The 21,884-nt window shown below is 40.5% G+C and overlaps 1 non-coding gene across 1 annotated transcript; it reads right to left on the reverse strand.

Moving 5' to 3' along the window:
• Window positions 1-21,361: 21,361 nt before the first annotated feature.
• Trnat-agu lies at window positions 21,362-21,438 on the reverse strand. The gene has a single exon. It is a non-coding gene; the product is annotated as a tRNA-Thr (tRNA).
• Between the last annotated feature and the right edge of the window lie 446 nt (window positions 21,439-21,884).

Consider the following 21,884-nt stretch of genomic DNA (forward strand, 5'->3'; position numbering starts at 1 on the left):
CTGACGTGGTTGTGGCAGCAACCCCTGTAAAAGAAAGCCTGTCTACGTAGTGCGTGACGTCACAAGATGGCTACACATATGGTCCCTTCTTCACAGTTTCACGGAACAGTGCTTGTGAATAGTCGTTCGGCGAGTTTCGCGTCAGTTTACTATTATAGTGAATGGTGTTCCTGCGTTAGTGTATGTGATTTGGTTGTTTAGTTTCTGTACACTGGTGATCTGTTTTTCTTGCCTGTGAAAATTTCGTTGCCTGCAAAATGCCGTATCGTTGTTGTGTGCCGAATTGTAGAGGAAATTACGACGGTGGACCAAAAGTAACCGTGTTTAAATTTCCGGAGGATGAAGCAACGAGGAAGAAATGGTTGTCAAGTATTCGCAGAGATAACTTCACTCCTTCTTCAAGTTCAAGAGTGAGTATTTGTTTTGTTTATTTCTCAAAAGAAGTTAAGTGTGCTAACAAAGAATAGGCACTTATGCAGTAAGGAAGGTCAGCGACATTTTGACTAATATATCAGATCTTAACTGCATAAGTGCCGAAGAAAATAGTGTTTCGTTTTCTTGCCCTGGCAATTCTACAGTTTAGCTGGTATACGTTATATGAATTCTGTATTCTGCAAGTTCAACCAGTATAGCCTAAGCACAGTCATACTTACATAGTTAAATAGCTCAGTAGATCTTTATACTTCCTGTTTATGCTGTCTGTTGTTAGGAATAAAAGTCGGTTTATAATTAAGTACATGCACTTAAGATACAGACGACTTTCGATGTATTCTGCTTCTGTATTTAATGTTTCTTTTTGCTGTAAAAGTCTTTAGGAAGTTGCCTGTTCAAAAACAAGGAATGTGGTGTGCCCAGAAACTGAGAATGAAGTAAAAACAGTGTCTCAGTCGCTTGTTTTTAATAAATTATTGGTGGGAATTTGAAGTCAATGCAAGGCATGTTACTATTAGGGAATATAGTAGGCTTTCGACTTTACAGTGAACCATAGACAAGAAAAATGAATGAGTACATGAATGGATTAACAGGCCATCACAAAATGCAAAGGGAGAAACTGTGAAAACATGTTAAAAATAAAAAATACTTGTAGATTTTACAAATTCTTACTTTCTGGGTCTGGAATTTCAGATACATGCCAATGGCCTACACAGCTGTCTTATAGATACACAGCTAAAGTACTTGAAAGCAATTGTGTGCTCATGTTTAGCCTAATAGGTAGCACATAAGTAGCAATGTATTAGTTCATCATATTGTCAGTTTTTATGTAAGTTATGAACTCATATATTGATTAGGAAATAGCAGCTGAAATACAAAAGCAAAACAGTGTCTATCTGATAAAAAGCACTACCTTTAAGTATGTCATAGTTCTAAAGGTTACGCAGTGTGACAATTACTTTGTATTATTCTGTTACTGTTTCACAGTTGCTTCTATGGCTTACACCTGTGTGAGTTTGGTGTCATCATGCTTTCTTGTGTCCAAGGTGTGTGTGTGGGGGGGGGGGAGGAGGGAGGCAATAGAGCAAAAATCCCACCCCTCTAGTGAATATATGAGCTTCAAGGCTAAATTATAAAAAAAATTATCACTGTTATTTAATTATGCTATAAACATTAGTCAATATTTGTAATTATTGATGGGGCAAGTATTTTTTTCATTTCACCATCTCTTTAAGAGCTTGTTGCCATGACATGTAACAGAATGTCTTTTGATATTGTAGTGTTACTGTTTTATAGAGTTACTGTGCCATGGCCACATTTATCACTTGAGTATTCTTCTGCATTTTAGTTGGGAGTCTATTTGTATTTTAGAACTAGAAACTAACTTTATATTCATAAATTGTTTTCAAACTATTAATATTGTCATCACATTCAATTGTAAGCACCTCTTTCATTTTTTATTCATTTTTAATTACAGGTATGTCATGTTCGCTTCCACAAGGATGATGTTATTTGGGAAACACAATTTGTGGATGAAAGGACTGGTCAGTTATTAAGATCCCCCCTTCTCAAACCACGTTTGAGACCAGATGCAGTTCCATCACTACTCCCAAACTGTCCTTCCTACCTTTCAAAGGAAGAAAGTAGACGTGAAGGGCCAGTGGACAAAAAGCAAAGGCTTGAAAATGAGCAGTTAGCTGCAACGTTACAATATAGTTTAGCATCACAAAAGGACTATGAAAACACTTTCAGCTTCAGTTCTTTAGAAGAGTTGATGTTGTGTACGAAGGAAGTGGATTTGCCCAACGAGTGGAGTGTGATCGAAAAACACAGTGATTTTGTTTGTTTTTTAGAGATAATAAGAAAACCAGCACCATTACTCACACATTCTGTCGTTATAGATAGTAATTTAAATGTTTCATTGTTTAAGAAAGATGTACAAATTAAGACATTAGGAGAAAGATCATTTCCTGTAATTGTAACCAATATCCATTTAATTGTCAGTGTACTGCAGGAGTTTTCAGACACAGATTGTGGGCATTCAGAAACTTCTATAGATAGTAGTGTAGAGATAGTGGAAGACAGTCTAGGAGTGCTGAAAGACAGTTTAAAGGAGAGTGAAAAGGAGATGGTAGACTTTATATATGAACAAGTTAGTCTCATAAATGTGAAGAAATTTAATCATAGGTTTAGTTCTACATTTATGATACTGTGTTGTTTGCTATTTTCAATTTCATCTCATGCTTACAATTTTTTATGTAGCAGCTCATTAATGAAAATGCCACATCCAAGCACTCTGCGTAGGATCTGCAGCAAATTTAATGTGAATCCATCTCACGAAAGGCTTGGGGGAAGTAATTTCCTGTCCGATGCAAGACAGAAATTTCAATACTTGAACAGCGATGATGTCAATGTTGTTTTGAGTATAGATGAAATTCATCTAAATTCTTATGTGGAACATAAAGGAGGTAGTGTTTTGGGCATGTCATATAACACGGAATGTGCTGCAAATTCAGCGTTTGTATTTATGTTACAGAGTGTCAAGTCTTTGTACAGGGATGTTGTTCACATTTTACCGGTGAAAACCATTCCATCTAATGCATTATACTATGTGCTACTGGCCATAATAAATGGCCTTGAACTAATAGGCTATAGGGTTTTTTGTGTGGTAACTGACAACAACAAAATCAATAGCAAAACCATGTCCATGTTTTCTCTGGATAAAGCTGTTAATATAGTTTTTAAACATCCATCTGATCCTAATCGCCCACTTTTCTTTTTAATTGATGCCATACACATTGTTAAATGCATAAGAAATGTGTGGCTGAACCAAAAAAATGATGGCGAAGATATGTTTTATCCTCAGTTTCCAGTTAGAAAAGAAGTGGAAGAAAATAAGTTTTCTGTAGCTTCTTTTAAAACACTGAAACAGATTTATGACATAGATTCCAGTTCTTTAGTATATTATTGTCACACATTGTCTCTCAAATCACTTTGCCCTACATTGTTACAAAAAACAGAGCATGAAACTAGTGCTGCAATCGACATGTGTCAGAGGGCCTTGAAGTAGCTAGTGATAAATTTGATTTGAGATATGCACCATCAACAGCAGAATACATTCGAATAATAACAAAATGGTTTGATGTCATGAATGTGAAATCAGTGTTCAAAGGGAAACACAAACAGAATCCTTATATGGATCCGTTGACAACTGATAGCGTTTCTATGCAATTTTTGCTATATTTTCTAGACTGGCTTGATGTGTGGAAAGCAAAGGGTTTGTCAAGTGAGTTTCTCACAAAAGAAACATTTTTTGCTTTTCAGCATACAACATATGCTGTTGTAGAGATTACTCGATACTGTACTGAAGAGCTAGGTATGAGCTATTTACTGACAGCCAAGCTACAAACAGATGTGCTTGAGTGGCGTTTTGGAAAGTATAGACAGCTTGCAGGTTCCCAGTACAATGTTTCAGTGACACAAGTCTATGAAGCAGAAAAGAAGCTTCGAATTCAAAGTGTAATGGCTTTAGTTTTATGTTCTCCTTCCTATGGCAATATCACAGTAGGGGCCATAAAAATTTTATGTTTTCTGAAGTTGAAGAAACAGACACATTAGACATAGAAGTCAGTGTAACTGTAGACGATGTTCTTTCAGTGAAAGATATTGCAACGTCTTTAAATTTCATTGCAGGCTACTGTGCTCATGCAGTGATTAAGAAGCTGAAATGTGAGAGTTGCCTTAATGAAATTGTGATTGGAAAGGAGTTGCCAATAAACGAACATTTTAGTTTGATACAGAGACATGATCATGAAGGACTAAAATACATATCAGACACTATTTTAAATATGATTGTCTACACTTATATTGTCATCAGCAAACTTCTCAAAGAACATGAAACAGATTTTTCTTGCCTGTACGAATCAATGTGCTATTGACTGCGCAGTAGCACTTGCTACTCTTCAAGAAAATGACTTTTTATTATTTGATGGGGTATGCTGCAATGGACATTCATCCCAGGCAATAATGAAAAGTGTTGTTTGGGTTGGTGTCAATATATTTCTAAACAACTACTGTAAAAAGTTTAATGGAAAAGAAATTTCAAAAAACACTCAGCGAAAACTGCAAACTCTTACAACATAATTTTGAAATCTTTATCTTAGATTCTTTTTAAATCATTAATACAAAACCTGTCATCAGTAATATTGCCACATCAACAAATGCCTCTTAAGCTGAACTAATTAGGTTAATCTTAAACTAGTCAAACTTACCAAATTGCAACTTATGGCTGAGAGTTTATATAAATATTTTAATATACAGCTGCTAACAGCTATCAACACTAATAGCCTAACTTGAAATTTTTATCAAAGAAATTAATCTTTAATATAAAGAATCTTACACTAATTCTTTCTCAGTTGAAGTTGGGTGGTGAATGATACATACAGGAGGGAGGGGAGGGGGTGTGGCAGGCAGAGAGGACCAATAGTAATCTTTTTATAGTATGTGAAACCTAAAAATCAATTCACTTGGTTTTCCAAGTATGACTTAAACCACTTCTTTGCTGCACGCCTTATTCATAGTATTTCTAATTTGTGTAATAAAGTTATGTGGCCCAACATGGCACATGCGTTTGACAAAGACAAGACAATGCCATTTTGATCACCTTCCTTTACTATTTTGAGAAAAACTTACACAAACTGTGCTATAGCAGACTCCACTTTTTTTGCAAACTAGGTTAGTTTGTTTTGGTGATAAATGGAAGACAAGAGCAAAATTGTTCTATAGTTCTCTACATTCTCTGCAACACTTTTTTTGTATACTGAAGTTATTACTTTAGCTTGTGATACATGTGAGAAATCTGCCAATTTGTAATGATTCATTAATTGTTACTGTTGAAAAAGCTACTATAGTATTTATACATTCTTTAGGTAGACAAACTTCGATTTCATGTAGTGTTTGTAGTGTTCCTCTGTCTTCTACTACTGTCAGTGTTATGAGTGCAGATGTGCATACTGTGACAATTGCCTCTCTTTTTCTGAGTTTACTACTTTCTCTGCAGCTGTCATAACTGTTGTTCTCTCAACATTTTCTTTGTAGATCATGTTTGTATATATTTTACTACCATTACAAATGGGGAAGCTGGTAGGGGAGGGCTTTGCAGTACTTTCATGGCCTTCTTTGTGTATAATGATTGGCAGGTCTCCTCATCTAATAGTAATGTAATTGTGGAACAGCTCTCACTTCTGTTACAAGCACTATTGAGTGCCACTAATCCTCAGGTTGACTAATTACTAAGCTCTTTAAATAGATGCTTGCTCTGTGCCGTAAAGTGCCTTCTTGTTAGCTCATCTTTGCTGAGGAGGAAAATATCTGAGGTGGACTCTCAGGTATGCCCTTCTGTTGGCTTTTTGAATATATTTGTTTATAAAAGAATATTCATAAAGCTTAAGCCTGTCAAAATTGCTTTTCACTCACCTAATCTAATTAATGTAACCAGATCATATTCCAACACCACTTGACACATTTTTACCACATAACATACACTTACAGATGGTAATTACTTGCAATTTACAGGGTGACCTAATATAATGTGTATATGCATCGCCATTTTTCTATTACAGTGCTTTCATATGCATTCTTCCAACACAAAACTTTATGGTGCAGTGTTTTATTTGCATTCTTTTAGTGTTCCACTTACTTAAAGACCTTCCATTACTACCCTGGAGATTATAAAATAGCAATTTAATAATTAATGTTGTTCAAAATTTATCATTATTATTCCTAAAATTATGAAACTTAAGTCTCAAGAATGTGCTTATTGTTAATGTTTGGACTTGGTGTCCATAAGTCTTAATTATTTTGTCCCTACATAGTATTCATGCTGTACATCTATAATTTTCTATTGTGAACTACTATAATCTAAAATTTTTCTCATTCCATGTGTTAGCGATTATTGACAAGAGTGTATGGAAGATGAATAAAAGAAATAAATAAATTCACTCATACACATAATTGTTTTACTTCATTTGCATTCATTCATATCAGCATGGTCAGTAGATGAAACTTGTGTTCCATTTCTAAACAATTACCAGTATATATATTTTGGAATGATGATCTGTTAAAGTATTGCAACTAAATAGAGCTGAACCACCACCCCCACCCCTTTCCCCCAACTTATGGAAGGATGAAGTATCTAAGCCACTGGTGAGTGCTGCCCAAATGTGATGCCAAATGAAGGTAAGTGTTCATTTTTCACAATTATTTCATCACAGGTCACATCACGTCATAAAACTTCTCAACAGATGAAATGAAAGTTTACTTCCTAGTTGAAATTTATTTATGTGCAATTCATGCAAACAGTTTGTTTCAAACTATATTTTTCTTAGTACAGAAACATTCTTTCTTGAAAGGTATTCAGTTTAGAGCAGCGAAATTCTAACCTGGTAATCTGTATTTTGAGACCTCATGTAATTTCAATACATAATGGAAATTTAGTTAACTTACTGAGAAAAGAGAATTCATTGAAATTTGTATTGGCATACCAAAACTTTATGGCAATACCATAACATACTCATCTTAGGTCACTGAGATTTTCTTAATGGAAAGAAAGTTTCTTAGGGAAAGGTGCACAAACTGAGAAGAGATATCATATCGTTCATTAGAACTGCATTTCACTTAAAAACTATTAACAGGAGAAATTTCTTCATATTTAAAAAAAGCATGAATACAAGGTTGCTGAAATGGTGGACTAAAACATATGTAGAACATGTCTTTCAGGGCAGTGTCAGTTTTTGAAACGACTCATACAATTGCTTATTACCAGTGCCTCTCTATAGGGGGTGTTATAATTCGAACACTATTTGCCCAATTTTCGTGTTTCTTTTTTTAATTCACAGGTATATCATCCAATCAGGTTTTAAAATGGATTTTGCTACATAAGGAATAAACAGCGGCAATAACTGTGTCCGTAAAATGTTATCTGCCAGTGTGCTACTTTGCAAAATGCCGTCCACATTATGGGACCTGCGTCAAAGTGATGCAATATTTAACTTAAAAAACAAAACATAAACCCTAATAGAAAGTCCGAGAGAATATGAGAATCTTTCGCGGGTGGCTTTCAATCAAAATTTTTGTCATTAAAAATCGTCTTACACAGAAACTGCAAAACGGAAGAATGGTGAATGGTGGTCAGCCATAAAAGATAAATGTATACCGTTTCAGACGTTCAGATTGGCCTTTTCGAGATTTACAATTTATACTACAGCACTTAAAGTTTAGGAATGGTATTTGAAAAGAGCACACTGGTGGCAAACACTGACACTTTGTGTAGCTGACGATCTTTGAACGGTTAACCAGACTGTCATCAAACAAGTCGTGACAATCCCCATTAAAGCAACTTTAAAATAAACTACAATGAAATGGGTCCATTCATTTGGGAGTTTTGATGCCTCAGATAGTGAAAGTTATTACATCCACTTTTTACGTCGGGGCTAAAAGGTATGCAGAAATAAGTTACAGACAAAAGAACTGGGTCATTTAAGAAAGGAAATCTTGTAATTCATGAGAGAGGTATGTCAGATTTCTTTACGAATTTTCCTCGTGCGGTTCCCTTAACAGTCTATTGCTGTCGCCAAACGGACTGCGAGCACCGGCACCTGACTACGTGCGCGACGTCACTGAGCGGGCGCGCAGGCTTTACTCTATAGGGGGTGCTGGTTGTGGGCAGAGGTCGGCCTGGTCGAGGCCCTAGGTGGCCACTCAAGTCACGTGATCTGTCATTGTGCGATTATTTTGTGTGGGTAGCGCTCAATTCCAAGTTGTATCGCAATAATCCTTTGGTCTTCAAGAACTGTAGCAGAAATTTCGGATGAGATTGCAGCAATTCCAGCAGTCCCACGTCGATCTGTCTCCAGCAGCTTGCTGACCAGAGCCCAAAAGTGCCAAGAGATGAATGGTGGTCACTCTCAACATCTGCTATAGTCGCTCGGGGTAGCTGTGCGGTCTCAGTCGCCTTGTCACGGTTCGCGCGGCTCCCACCGTCGGAGGTTCGAGTCCTCCCTTGGGCATGGATGTGTATGTAAGCCTACGGACCGATGATCTCATTAGTTTGGCCCCATAGAACTTACCACAGATTTCAATTTTTTTTTTTTTTGCTACACTCGGGTTAGTCTTGTATATCCTTTTTGCTGCTGTGTTTCTGTGTACCCTGGAACTCTGTTCTCCGGGTCATTTTTATTTTCCGCACCCTCTATATAGCTGACCTCATTTCTCAAGTTCACATAAGATACCGGACGATTTGATGTTCTCCATTCAGTTCGTTAATGGATTACCAAATGCATTTCACCCAACAAATTGCAACACCATTTTCGAGGAATATGGTTGATGTGAGAGGTATGAGACGTAAAGTATAATATGACCGACAGTGATATTTCACAGTGCTCTCGTGCGCTCCAGAAAGTTTCTTCTGTATCTGTGAACGATTTTTCATCAGTCAAACTCTTACGTCCTGACTGTCAAGATTCCTGGAAACCAATCACTGATCCTGTTATAATTCGGGTGCTGCCTTAGTTCCTTCGTTAGGCATAGGCGGATTTCGGAATTACGCGTCTTTAAGAGAACACCTTGTACGAAGTTAATATTGTGTTTCCAGACCACGAGTTACGCTTCACATGACTGAATTTCATCGAATTCCTGGGTAATTAATTCAGAATGTGGTGATTTCTAAGAGTATTAGTCTATTTCGGGTCGTTTCTCTGTTTCCTCACAGTTCTTTTTTACATCTTCCGTAAGCACACCACTTACAACAAAATGCAATTATTTCTTCGGGAAGAAATACGGTGAGCATACTTGATGGGAGTCGGTTTTGTGCATGAAAATTCCGTGGGATTAGCTACAAGCTTTAGTATATTATAAAAACTTGCCGCGACCTCTCTTCTAATTGGTACAGCCACCACGCTGCGTTAACAGAAACTGTATGCGGTCGAGACAGATGAAGTGCTAGACAAGACCTAGTAGAGGCTGAAACATAATATTCATTATGGGCTATTGCGTCACAGGACCCGACAACCCAACCCTAATGGAGCTAGGATTATAGCGGTGATGATCGCCTAGGCGCCTATCAGTTCAGGTGTAATCAAGTTTTGGCTGCGGTAGTTCCCAAAGTATTGGGTGTCAGATTTAAGCTCATTATGTTTACTGACCCAGAACTTGAGAGACAACTAATAACTTTAAACTGGCTCCCATTAAAACTACAAACTGGCTCGAGTGTTTCACAAACGTGATACTCTCGAACTTGTTCACTATATAATCTTACTCACTAGCGTAACTTCAAAACGGGATTCCCCTAATATTTCCACTTTGGTCCTAGCTAATCCGTCTGACAAGAAGAAACTATCTCGTGTTTCTATTCATCTCTGAAGCTTGGAAAACAGAGAACTGCGGGGAGAGAACATGGCGATGATTTTTTATAATTTTTGAGAACATTTCTCTCTTTTCGTGCCCGAGTTTGCTTCTACAAATGAATATGTTCTCCAAGGAACCTATTTTGAAAAATGTTTCTTCTTTATGCATCTTCATGCATCCCAGTGAAGTTTCACCACAATCATGTTTCGTAAACAATGAGACAACGTGTGTTTGTGAGTACAGTTCCATACAGTTCTGACAATGTGGAAACCACAAAAATTGCAGCCGCTAAACTACATGAAAATATCTGCTATACTGGACATGACACACACCTAGGTGAACAACAGTATGTGATGTTAAAAAAAGGGAACACATCAATGATGAAACTTCACTAGTACACGTTCGGGTGGAAAAAGAAGCAATTATGTGCGGCGAGTTTACGAGTTTTCAAATTGTTCTAAAAAAATTTGGGATTTTAGTCACTCAGAACGAGTCATTAAAAAAGTTCCAGAGAAAATACCAATGTGAATCATTTATATTCACGCAAAGATGTAATTCTTTAAAATGATGTAATGAAAATAGTGAATCATTTGGAAAGACGAGGGTAGCAGCTCTTCTTGTACTCATTTTGTGATTCAAGTTCTTTTCTTGCCCACTTTTGTTTCCTTATATGTAATAGGAAACTTGGCCTACGTTTTAAATCCTCTCTACTTCGGCTATCATGAGTTACTATGCTCCTCAAATAGCGAAACTCATCTACTACTTCGAATATCATATTTCCTAATCTAATTCCGTTAGTATCACCTGATCCAAATTGAGTGCTTTCCATCATTCTTGTATGCCTTTTGTTGATGTTCATCTTATATTCTCCTTTCAAGACACTGCCCATTCCGTTTAACTGCTCTTCCAAGTCCTTTGCTGTCTCTGAATGAATGTGAAAGTATGGGTATTAAAACAAGAAAAGTTGTGTTTGCTCAAGGCAGAACCACATTTCCTTATTACAGATCTTGTTGTTGTTATGGTTGTTATCGTGGTCTTCGATATTGGACGTATTAAATCTGGACCGTACAAAGACTGGGTCATGCAGCTCTCTGCTTGTCCTGGGGTGCGTCTCTACATTTCTGTTCAGCCCTATCGCAGTCTGCCCATGCTTGAACCTGTTTATTACAGTTACAAGGAAAACTCCCCATGGCACCCCCCTCAGATTTAGTGGTATGTTGGCCCATTGGATGTCCCGTCAAACACTGAACACAGATCAAGCGTGAAAACAGAAAGAAAGTAAACTGAACTGTGGTGAAAAGAACCACTGTGGTCAAAAGAAGCAAAGTAGAAACAATGCACGGTAATATTTAATATGTGCATTATGGAGTAATTTTGATCACAGCCGTGTCGTGGTTTTGTGGTCGCGGTGTTAGACTGCAAAGGGTGAGATCCGGGTTCTGATCTCCCTCGTACCCCATATTTTTTTCACAAAATCACGAACTGTCCGTCCGGCCATTGACGTGTCTTTATTAAAATTTGTGACTGTGTCGTGGCGTAGTGTCCGTTTGCAACAGCGACATGTAACTAAGGGACCTCCAGACGTAGGTACCTCCTATTTGTTCTGCACAGGTACCACATGCTACGCCTCTTCGTTGTAATATAGTTCACACCCGTTTATTTGTTGTTTTCATTTCTATGAGAGATCTGTGCGGCACCTCGCCTACTCTCACTATTCATCACTGAATAAGAGTTATGTGGTTAGAATGTATTAGCATTGCAAGTAAATGTGATGTTCGTGATTTTGTAAAAAAGAAAGTATGGGGCACAAGGGAGATTTGAACCCGTATCAACCCCTTCGCAGTCTAGCACCGTCACCATACAATCACGACACGACTCATTAAAGTCGCTCGATATTGCACATATTAAATTTGGACCGTACACTGTTTTTATTTTGCTTCTTTTTTCCACAGTTCAGTACACTTCTTTCCTGGTTCCACGTTTGATCTGTGTTTAGTTTTTGACGGGCTATCCAGTGGGCCAACTTACCACTAAATCTGAGGGGGTGTGATGAGGATTTTCGCTTGTCAGAAATTGCACCTGCCTTCTTACCATATTAACTATTCGTTGATGACTCTGGATGCATTCTACAAAACGATCCATTCTTCAAGTCAAGTTTTGCATAAGTTACTTGCCTCAACCCCCCCCCCCCCCCCTAAATCCCAGTTCGATTCAATACCTCTGCATTAATGCATTAATCACACTCTGACACGCCGGCCGGTGTGGCCGTGCGGTTAAAGGCGCTTCAGTCTGGAACCGCGTGACCGCTACGGTCGCAGGTTCGAATCCTGCCTCGGGCATGGATGTGTGTGATGTCCTTAGGTTAGTTAGGTTTAAGTAGTTCTAAGTTCTAGGGGACTGATGACCACAGATGTTGAGTCCCATAATGCTCAGAGCCATTTGAGCCACACTCTGACAGTACAGCAGGTACAATCATTAGGAACGCCCTGGACGTGACGCCAATCGCCGGCTGCTGAAATCGATACGCTGCATTTGTCTTCGTACGCTCCTGGTAGAAACTGGTTCCTGACGTCCCACCACATCCAAATCACCTGCGATCTGACTCGCACTAGATTGTCGATAAACCTGCATGGATCTGCTAAAGCAATGTCACCTCCGTTCGTCTAACGCTTATTATCAGCCTATGCGGCAGTTAACGCTTTTGGAAATGTTGCGAAATGGAAGAACCACCATATATATTACTTATAAATAATTCCCGTGTAATCTCTTATTTCCTATGACGAATGCATGTTGCGCTTCTAGTCTAGAATTTACGCGGAATGAATTTGAGACTGAGGGTTGCGCAGACGAGAAGTTCAATTTAACAGTTCGATAGAATGGAAACACACTTTCACCAAAACAAAATATTTCTGTAGCCCGTTAAGATCCTTTAGTATTGTTGCACACAATCAATACGAAAATGTGTTATATTAAATAAAAGAAAAAATTCAACTTTTGCACTAATATACGTAACTGGTCAATAACATTAACAATTTAAAATCCTGGCCTTTGGCTACAACCAGTCATCATATCAGAAAGAACATCAACAATACAACATAAGATAGCAAAACAACTTTTAAACTTAACTACTATTGTAACTCGCAACTACACATTGGTCTGCTAGTACTACTATCATCAGTACATCACTAGTAGTACCATCACCATCACAAAAACTACATACAACTCTGTCTTAAACTAACTATGCATAGATCTTAATAAATTCTTATACAATAACACAAGCAACTGAGTATACACATAGAACAAGTAACAAGATAAATTCTCAGCAATAACGCTGACGGTATAGTTTAAACAAAGATTTTGTTGGAAGAAATCTATTCACTGTTGGGAATACCGCTAGACTTCAGCTGAACAAATGATAAGCGACGTACGAAAATTTGTGCCAGATCAGGACTCGAACCCGGATTTCCAGATTTACATAAGCGGTCGCCTTAACAACTTCGACGATCCGAGCACCCCTCGCAGACCAGTCCAAATCTCCATACGTCATCGTCTGTCCACGTCCTGCACTTGCACATTTGTTGTTATTCCCGCAAAGTGAGAGACTTAATTATTGCTGTCACGGCCTTTCTAGGCATGTAATACTATTTTACAGTCTGTGTTTAAGGTCTATTTTGCGGTGTCCTTCAGACATGCTTGCTAATCTTGACATGTATGCATGTGCTCAGGCCACTGCACAGTACATCGTAAAACACCCATGCTGCAGAATAGTAAAACTTTTAGTATTAACGCTCTTCATCACGCTCTGAGGATATGTAATTAACGAGCAGAACTGCTCTGAACACGGTGCACACACCTTTACTCCTGCGTATTACCAATAAACAACCACAACTTGTCACCCAATGTGCACAGACTCCCATGCAGACTGTTGTCATTGGCAAATGCACCCATGCGCTGCTCGTATATCACACAGTGCAGTGTATCTACCATGAAACTATCAGCCTGAAACCGTCAGCCACAAATGCACTCGGGTAGTGCTCCTCTTGACATGCTGAAGCCCGTTTCTGCACCTCCACCGCATGCGCTGTCTGACCGGCGGGGAAAAGACACTAACAGCACCACCAAGCAGCCACGCCCCGTGCAGACGTAGTGTCGTCCGTCTGATAGTACCGCAGCACACCAATTTCTCCAGGCCCTTGATTTCGCCTCTGACCAGGCACTGACGGGGTGCTCGGTCGCTCCTCTGCGTGCAGCCACTGGCTGCTCCGCCGCCGTCCTTAACACCAGATCAGCCACAGCTTCACTCACGACACTCACGTGTCCACATTGTTCGTCCTCTCCCAGCAGGAACACTACAGTCCATATAGAACGATTCTATGGACACGGTGAAATCAGCCGTGTCGTTAGAGACAATACACAGCGTTTATCATCCCACATTCAAAACAGGGTAACTCGCGAGTGCTGCCTTGTTCACACCTCCTTATAACAGACTGCTCAGCCATCGTATTTACACTCGCACCATAGACCACATTTAACCGCAACATTCGACCGCCACATGCACTACATCTTCAAAATGTCACAGGCCTTCCCATGCCTTTTGGCTACGTAGTTTAAATGGAAAGAAAGAAAAGGCTTGATGTTAATGTACCGCCAATTATAAGAGCCAAATGTTTTTTTATTCCAGTTTTTGATCACAATATCAATTCCTTTGACGATGACCGGTTTCAGTCCGTAATGACGATCCTCAGATCTACAAATATACAAATATACACACCTAGAGAGCAGTGTGTCTTTCAACACAGTACAGCAATACGTAGGGAATTTATGGCCAGATTATATAATTTTATTTATTGTCTGTTAATATATTGTTTAAACGTTTTCTGTGGGAGACATATCACGATGTATGTAAAGCCCTCTAGTGGATAAGTTCTTACGATCGGTGCGTGCCTACATAACATCGCGGCGGCTGACCCAACAGAGGGCGCTGATCATTGATCTGTCTTTTTTTTAGCTGTCAAATAGACATTTTATCTTTCGTAGGTATTTATAGGTTGCTAAAGGCAATGTATTATGTACATTAAGTTTTGACCGTAAATTCATCAAAAAGGGTCGGACGTATTCTCTTCATATACGAGGGCTATTAGGAAAGTAAGGAACGATGGGTTGCGAGATGGAAATCACAGTGAAAATCAAAACTATTTTATTTGCAACGGTTAGCTACACCTTCCAGCTACTTCTCTACACAGTCGTCGCTCAGACTTAGACATTTGTCGTAGCGTTGTACCAGCTTTTCAATTCCCTCGTCATAGAAGACAGCTGCCAGTGTCTTTCGACAAATTTCTACTGTGGACTGCTGCTCGTTGTCTGTGTCAAAATATTGGCTTCGTAGCCAGCGGTTCATTTGAGCAGAGATGAACCTCAGGGGTAGACAATCACAGGCTGTATTGTGGGTGATCAAACACTTCCCATCGAAAACGCTGCAGGAGCATCTTTATTGACCCTGCAGAGTGCGGCCGAGAATTGTCGTGTAGGACGAACTGCGTGACAATTATGTTAAGTGGATTGCATAGCTTTAGGCGAATCTTTCACCAGGCCCTCCTACTTGGCGGGAGACGCTAATTTCTAGCCATCTTTACGTTCTCACTGTGAGCTCAGAACTGAAAAGAGCGACATGATGCGATTGACAGGCGTACTAGACACAGTGGCCAACGCATCTGTGCAAAGCTTCATCAGATTTTCACTGCATTTTCCATTTCGCGCCGATCGTTCCTTACTTTCCGAATAACCCTCATATTTCCTTTTAGTACTTTTATATGGGGAACTGTATTCGTCTTTTAATGTATCTCAATTGGTTTCTATGATAGTTATCAATATTTAAAAGTCTGCTACATGTATTTTACCTAATGTGTTTTTATTAGATTATGTTTTTCGCGTAAATGATGACTACATCTAAGCCCACAGTAGCGACTCTTGGTAGGATGTAGGCAAACAGATTTCTGGTAGCTGCTGAACTTCAGTAGCCAGTTGCGATAATGACTGTGTGAACGGTGTGGCCTATTCTACACCTTATTTTAGATCTATGTGACAATGCTATGCTGATTATTTTTATGTGTTTTGACGATTCCATTACGGCCTTATCACTTTAGGACATGGTGTAGAAAAGGTACGTTTTACCGTATTTTATCTGTACATTTCCCTACTTGTATGACAGTATATTGTGATACGTATTGTTGTATGGTGTTAAAAGACACACTGCACACTAGATGTATACATTTGTATATTGTAGATCTGAGGATGGTCATTACGGACTGAAACCGGTCATCGTCAAAAGAATTGATATTGTGATGAAAGACTGGAATAAAAAACATTTGACAGTATTGGGTCGCTGTTCGTATACGCGACTATGTCGCAGCTGTTGAAAATTATAAAAGCGTCTGTCATGGGGTGATTAACTACAATTTGCGCTTTTTCTGACCTAGATATCTTTCCTGAAACTTAGTCACCCTACTAGCTGCAGCCCTAAGTCCCACATTCTTCCCTCCGATCAAGGCGCCAAGACCTCAGCCAGTCACGCGACCCATCCTCGCTTATTCCTGTTCCAGCCTCTATTTCTACATCCCACTTACAGCCCAACATCGTCACCACACTATTAAACATAGCGACCTATTGTCTTTAATGCCCTATTACCCTCATCACCCCATCTTTCCTTTCTTCCTACCCACACTGCAGTTAACTAAAGTAACCTGGAGAGGCTTTTGCATCATAATCATCGTCGTCGTCGTCGTCTTAGCGCCAGGCTCACTATTACTTTCTGCGTTACAGTACTACGCCAGCTGACAAAAAAATTGAAGCACGTAGAAGACAAGGTCAGCCTCCAGTTAACTTCCTGCACATATATAAATTATATAAGCAGGTCTGTAAATAATTAGAGTAGCAGCTTTGTCACACGTAGAACGGTCACTAGAATGCATTAGCATTGGTTGCGTTTTGCGTTGTTATCAGGCCTTGTAGGGTATATAACGTACGCGAACAGCGTTAGTTGTTTAGTGATCACTAGGTAGGACACGGAGATGCCGCGAATTCTTGCGAGACAGCGTTTGTGTCATGAGGTGCCAGCGCACTTGGCACATTGAAAGCAGATCAATACTCTATCAGTCACCAAAGTCGAGCCCCTCAATACTTGGATGTGTGGCTGTTTGGCAACATCGTCTGCCCTTGGCTCTAAGACACACACGTCACAGAAGTGGCATCCACTTCAAAGACTTGCGTCAAACCGTGGAGCCACACGGCGTTGTAGTTAGCTGCACCTGACAGAGCTTGAAAGGGGGCTCATCGTGAGCCATCAGGTGGTCAGTTGGCCACATCGTTCAATATCCAGATTTACGGGGCATTCGTATGTGACACTGGTCCAATGTTGGTACATGATGGAAACGCGAGAGCAGGCGTTATCGCCGTCAAGTTTCCGTCCGCGGCATCTGATACCTCTTTTGTGCACCGAGCACGTCGTACCCCTTGACTTATGCGCCTTCCATCCGAGACTAGTGGTAGCTGGAAAATGGAATTACCGTCCTGTGCCGTTACCACCACAGGACAAACCTGTGCATTATTAGTAACGCCTTGATTGGGAAGCATGGACTGCTGATAAATTGCGTCGCATTTTTGGCGAGTATGAAAGCGACTTGAGGACAGCTTTCATCCCTCCAATGTTTTGCAGGCGTACAGTAGCGTTACTCTTGGCTTCGTGGTGTTTGAAGGCATCGCATATGATTACAAGTCTCTGCGGCAAGTGACTGAGGGACTTGTGAAAGTACGTCACAAATACCACGTGTCCTAATGTATTCTTTCAAGCGATAGTATCGTGTTGCCATTTTTCAACATGACAGCGTTCGTCCACACATGAGACGTGTGTCTATCAACCATCTCCGTGATGTTAAGGTACTTCGATGGTCAATAAGAGCCCCAACTGTGTCTCCTACAGACCACCTGTCGGACCAGTTCGGACGTTAAATGTGTATCTGGGAAGTCAAAGACCAGTTACGACAGTTGTGAGTCAATTTGCTTCAGGAGAAAAACCATACAGTACTTTCATCCATGCATAAACGTCCTACTGATAAGTAGGCTCCTACTGCCATATTCTTTGTAATTGTCATTCGGTTTTGTAATAATGAAAATAAAATTACATACCTTCTCAACTCGAGAAGTTTCATTTCGTTTCCTCTTACCCTTTTGGGTGTTTTACCTTTTCTTGTCAGGCAATGTAGATACGGTGCGTGGGGGAAACGCTTTTGCTCTCTGTATCTTACAACACATAGGTAACTGATAAGATCTGATACTGGTGAAATGAAACAGCGAGTTCGTTACATAGCTGTTGCCAATTAACGTTACTGCGTCAGCGTGCTGCTGTCTCCTGCAGTCGTCTCGTGTGTCAGTCACGAAGTCACGTATCTAGTGAGCCGAGCTCTATAGCTCACATCAGTACAGAGGCATTCGAAACGGATGTGGTCGAATGGAATCCTTTGTCTTGGAAGAAATTTTTTATCAGAGTTACTTGGCTGTCGGATGGAATAAACGTGTTGCCTTGAAGTTCAGGGGTAGGAACCAACGTCGTGGTTGATTCATAAATAATTCTGTGGGGACAAGGACTGACGGCATACGAAATTACCGGTGATGTGTCTATCGGATGGAGATGCTACATTCGATGCCTGCCTCCTCCTTCCCGCACTCCCCCCTTAGACTATTTCAACTATGTAGACTATTCATCGGCACTAAATTCCATTCTCTTTCTCTCTCATTTTCACCAAAATAAAAGGAACCCAAAATGCTGCTGATTTGCAAAATGTTATTTAGGCTCACCGCAGTTTATCGAAAAGTCGCAACGAACTGTGACTGTAATACCTTTTCTGCTTTGTATTTTCACGACCACTGAAAGCTCTTTTAGGTTTGATTAATTTCGGCCGCCGTATACACATCCACGAGACTATTCCCAAATTCAACGAAACAGTTACGCGTAAGAAACCACACTCAGTTCCGAACTGGTAGGTGCTCAAGGCTTATGAATGAACACTCTAGTAGTTTAAATTAAACACTTACAAAACGTGCGTCAGTGTGCCTCACTATGACAAACTGAGTGTTTTAGCCACAGCGATTCTGCTGTGTGAAGGAAAACTCTTCATGCATAATACACGAACTTGGCCATTACTTGCTGAGTACAGACGAACACGTAGATTTTGGTAACAAAATTACAAAGCTGGGGGTCTCTAGCTTCCGCTGATGGGTATGCAGAGAGTGAATCGTATGGATTGCGCAATGACACGGATGCTCTTTCAGTCCTACTCTACAAATTGCCACGTGTTTATTTCTGGTCAAGAAAGGAGAAAAGGGAAGGTGTTATTTTCAAAGAAAATGGGCTGGTAATACATTTGGAGGAGAAGTGAGCGTGTTTCCTCGCCACCAGGACTTGGTAGAGCCCGGGCCAATAGCACCGGCTCCGTGCCGTCGGCGATTAATGACGTCATTACTCAGAAGCGCGGTGCGACGCGAGTCACGCAGACGTTAACGGCGGCTGGGGCTTAACTCCAGACTTAGAGGAAGAGCGAAGCTGTGTCGTCCGGGTACAACTGGACGGCTGCTCGGCGTAAGTCATACTAGAGACGCTACAGGCGCAGTATGTCAGAGTACAACGAAAGAAGCTCTAATGTGTCTCTTCAGAATTCGATAAAATTGGATAATTTGCCGAAAGATTTATCACCGTATTCTCCACTTTGACTTAGTGGCAACAAGTGTGAAAGCAAGTTAGCAGCATTCCACAACGTACAGCCTAATGTGATGAGGAAAAAGTAAACTTTCGAACTAAGCGTTGAAGTGTAGACAGCACTAGTTTGTAGCACTGCACTCACGAGGTCCAGAAGTCTACAGATGGGGTGGCTCCCTGATTTGTCGACTGCCAGAAGAATGATTTTAATTCTCATTAATCTCAGTGCTTGAACACGGACCTACATCAATTAATGTAGACTATCTTAGTATCTGTCGTTGCCCAGTTCATTCCGTCTTTAATTAATCTCTCTCTTCCTTCGGCCTCTCATTGTCTATCTCCACCTTTCCCCTCTCTATCCATCTCCTCGTTCTCCTCTCTGTTTCCATCTGCTCCTTCAACCTCTGTCCATCTCCTCCCCCATCTAAGTCTGTTTCCTTTCCCCACTCTCTCTGACCCTCTCCTCCTCTCCCCTCCCTCTATCTCTTCCTCCTCCCCTCTCTTGTTCATCTCTTCTTTCTTCCTCTCTGTGTCGATCTTCTCCTCTTTCCCTTCTCTATCCATCTCCTACGCTCACCCCCCTCGGTCCTCCTCTTTCCTTTCTCTCCATATCTCCCTTCCCCTGCCTCTATCCATCTCCTCCTCCCCTATTTGTGTCTTCTCCTCTCTGTCTGTCTCCGTCTACCTCCTTCTCACTTTAAGTTATTACCCCCAACCCAACAGGAGGTTGCAAGTTCTTACCCTCGTGCCGCATATGTTTAACATACTTCGCACATTGTTCAGCTGTATTTTCACCCTGCAGTTTCATTTTCACGCAGCTCAATGTTTATGACGCCATATGTCTTAAACTATATGTCGTACAATTATACACTTTCGCAGATATATTCAGCGGTATATATGGATATTGTCGGCGGAATATGTTACAGATACAACAAAATGTGTCGCGAATAAAGTTAGTAGAAAGAAGTAAGAATTTAATAAGTCACTGTTGATCCATAATGGACAGGGGACAGCAGCCGTAATTATCAACGAAATTCGCCAACAGAGATGTTATTTTACTTTATTTTCACTACCAGTTTCAGCTTTCCAATATGCGATCTTCAAGCCCCATATGCTTCTCTCAAAAATAAGCGATTTAGTCATACAGTGCCAATTATTCCTGGATGTCGCGAACACCGTATCTCACGTGCTTCATTCGGAGACTTTATTGCAACCGGGCCTAGTACACGTCCACCGCGGCGCTCGGGGGCCACAACAGAGTTGCGGCTCCTGAGGATGGGCTTATGAGAGCCCGAAACCGGTCGTGATAACAAAAGAAATTTACAACTGAAGCGGTATTTTCAAACTCTGGTTTATATCTTCAAGTGTGTTGATACAGGCGCTACAATATAATTTCTCTTATACATTATACCATTTTTTTGCCAGCTTATATTTACGAAGTATTTTGCTTCTCCCTTTAACATTTTCCTACCTAGTTAGTGTTTCTGTTACTGTAAATACGAGACTTACTGAAACAAGACTTCATTGTTTTATAGCTGTCAACATTATTATTATACTTTTAATAAATTTGGCCCTGAACGCTGTGCGGCAGATATAAAAGCTGGCAACCCTAGGCAAGTAAGCTGCTGTTCTGCTATTGCGACTACACCACAATGCGATGTCAACACCCCCACGGTCGGTAGTTTGTGTATTAAGCTTCAACATTATGTGTAAATTGAACGGGATCACTGCTGTCAGCTGCAGCAGGGCATCACGCAGAATCAGCGGCGACGAGTGAAAATCTGTACCGGACCGGAACTCGAACCCGGGATCTCCTGCTTACTAGGCAGGTACGTTAACCACTGCGCCATCCGGGACACAGCGCGGGCTGTCTCGGCACGCCTCAGGCTGATCCACACACCCACCGTGCTCCACCTATCCGCAGTCACAGTCTATTATACTCCATGTTCGCTATTCTGAGATTCCCACACGAGATCGGAGGTATTTGTGCATCCGCACTGAAGAAGGTGGAGCCATTGCTCAGCTACGCATATCAGTTGTATAGTTATATGAACGTGTGGTGTGTGTTCTTTCGGACATGTCCGAAAGAACAGACGCCTTCCATTCATATAAGCTTCAACAGGCTGTGTGTCATTTTATGGTTCTTACGAGGGTCACTCCAAAAGAAATGCACACTATTTTTGTAAAAGTAGAGTTTTCATTCTGCATATGTGAAAGTTTTACAGTGTGTAGATACATCTTCCCGCTTGTTTTCAAACTTAGTTCAACCTGTTCCCGTGAGTGGTGCCGTCACAGCATGTCT

The sequence above is a fragment of the Schistocerca piceifrons genome, chromosome 2 (assembly GCF_021461385.2).
Source record: "Schistocerca piceifrons isolate TAMUIC-IGC-003096 chromosome 2, iqSchPice1.1, whole genome shotgun sequence".
Lineage (NCBI taxonomy): Eukaryota > Metazoa > Arthropoda > Insecta > Orthoptera > Acrididae > Schistocerca > Schistocerca piceifrons.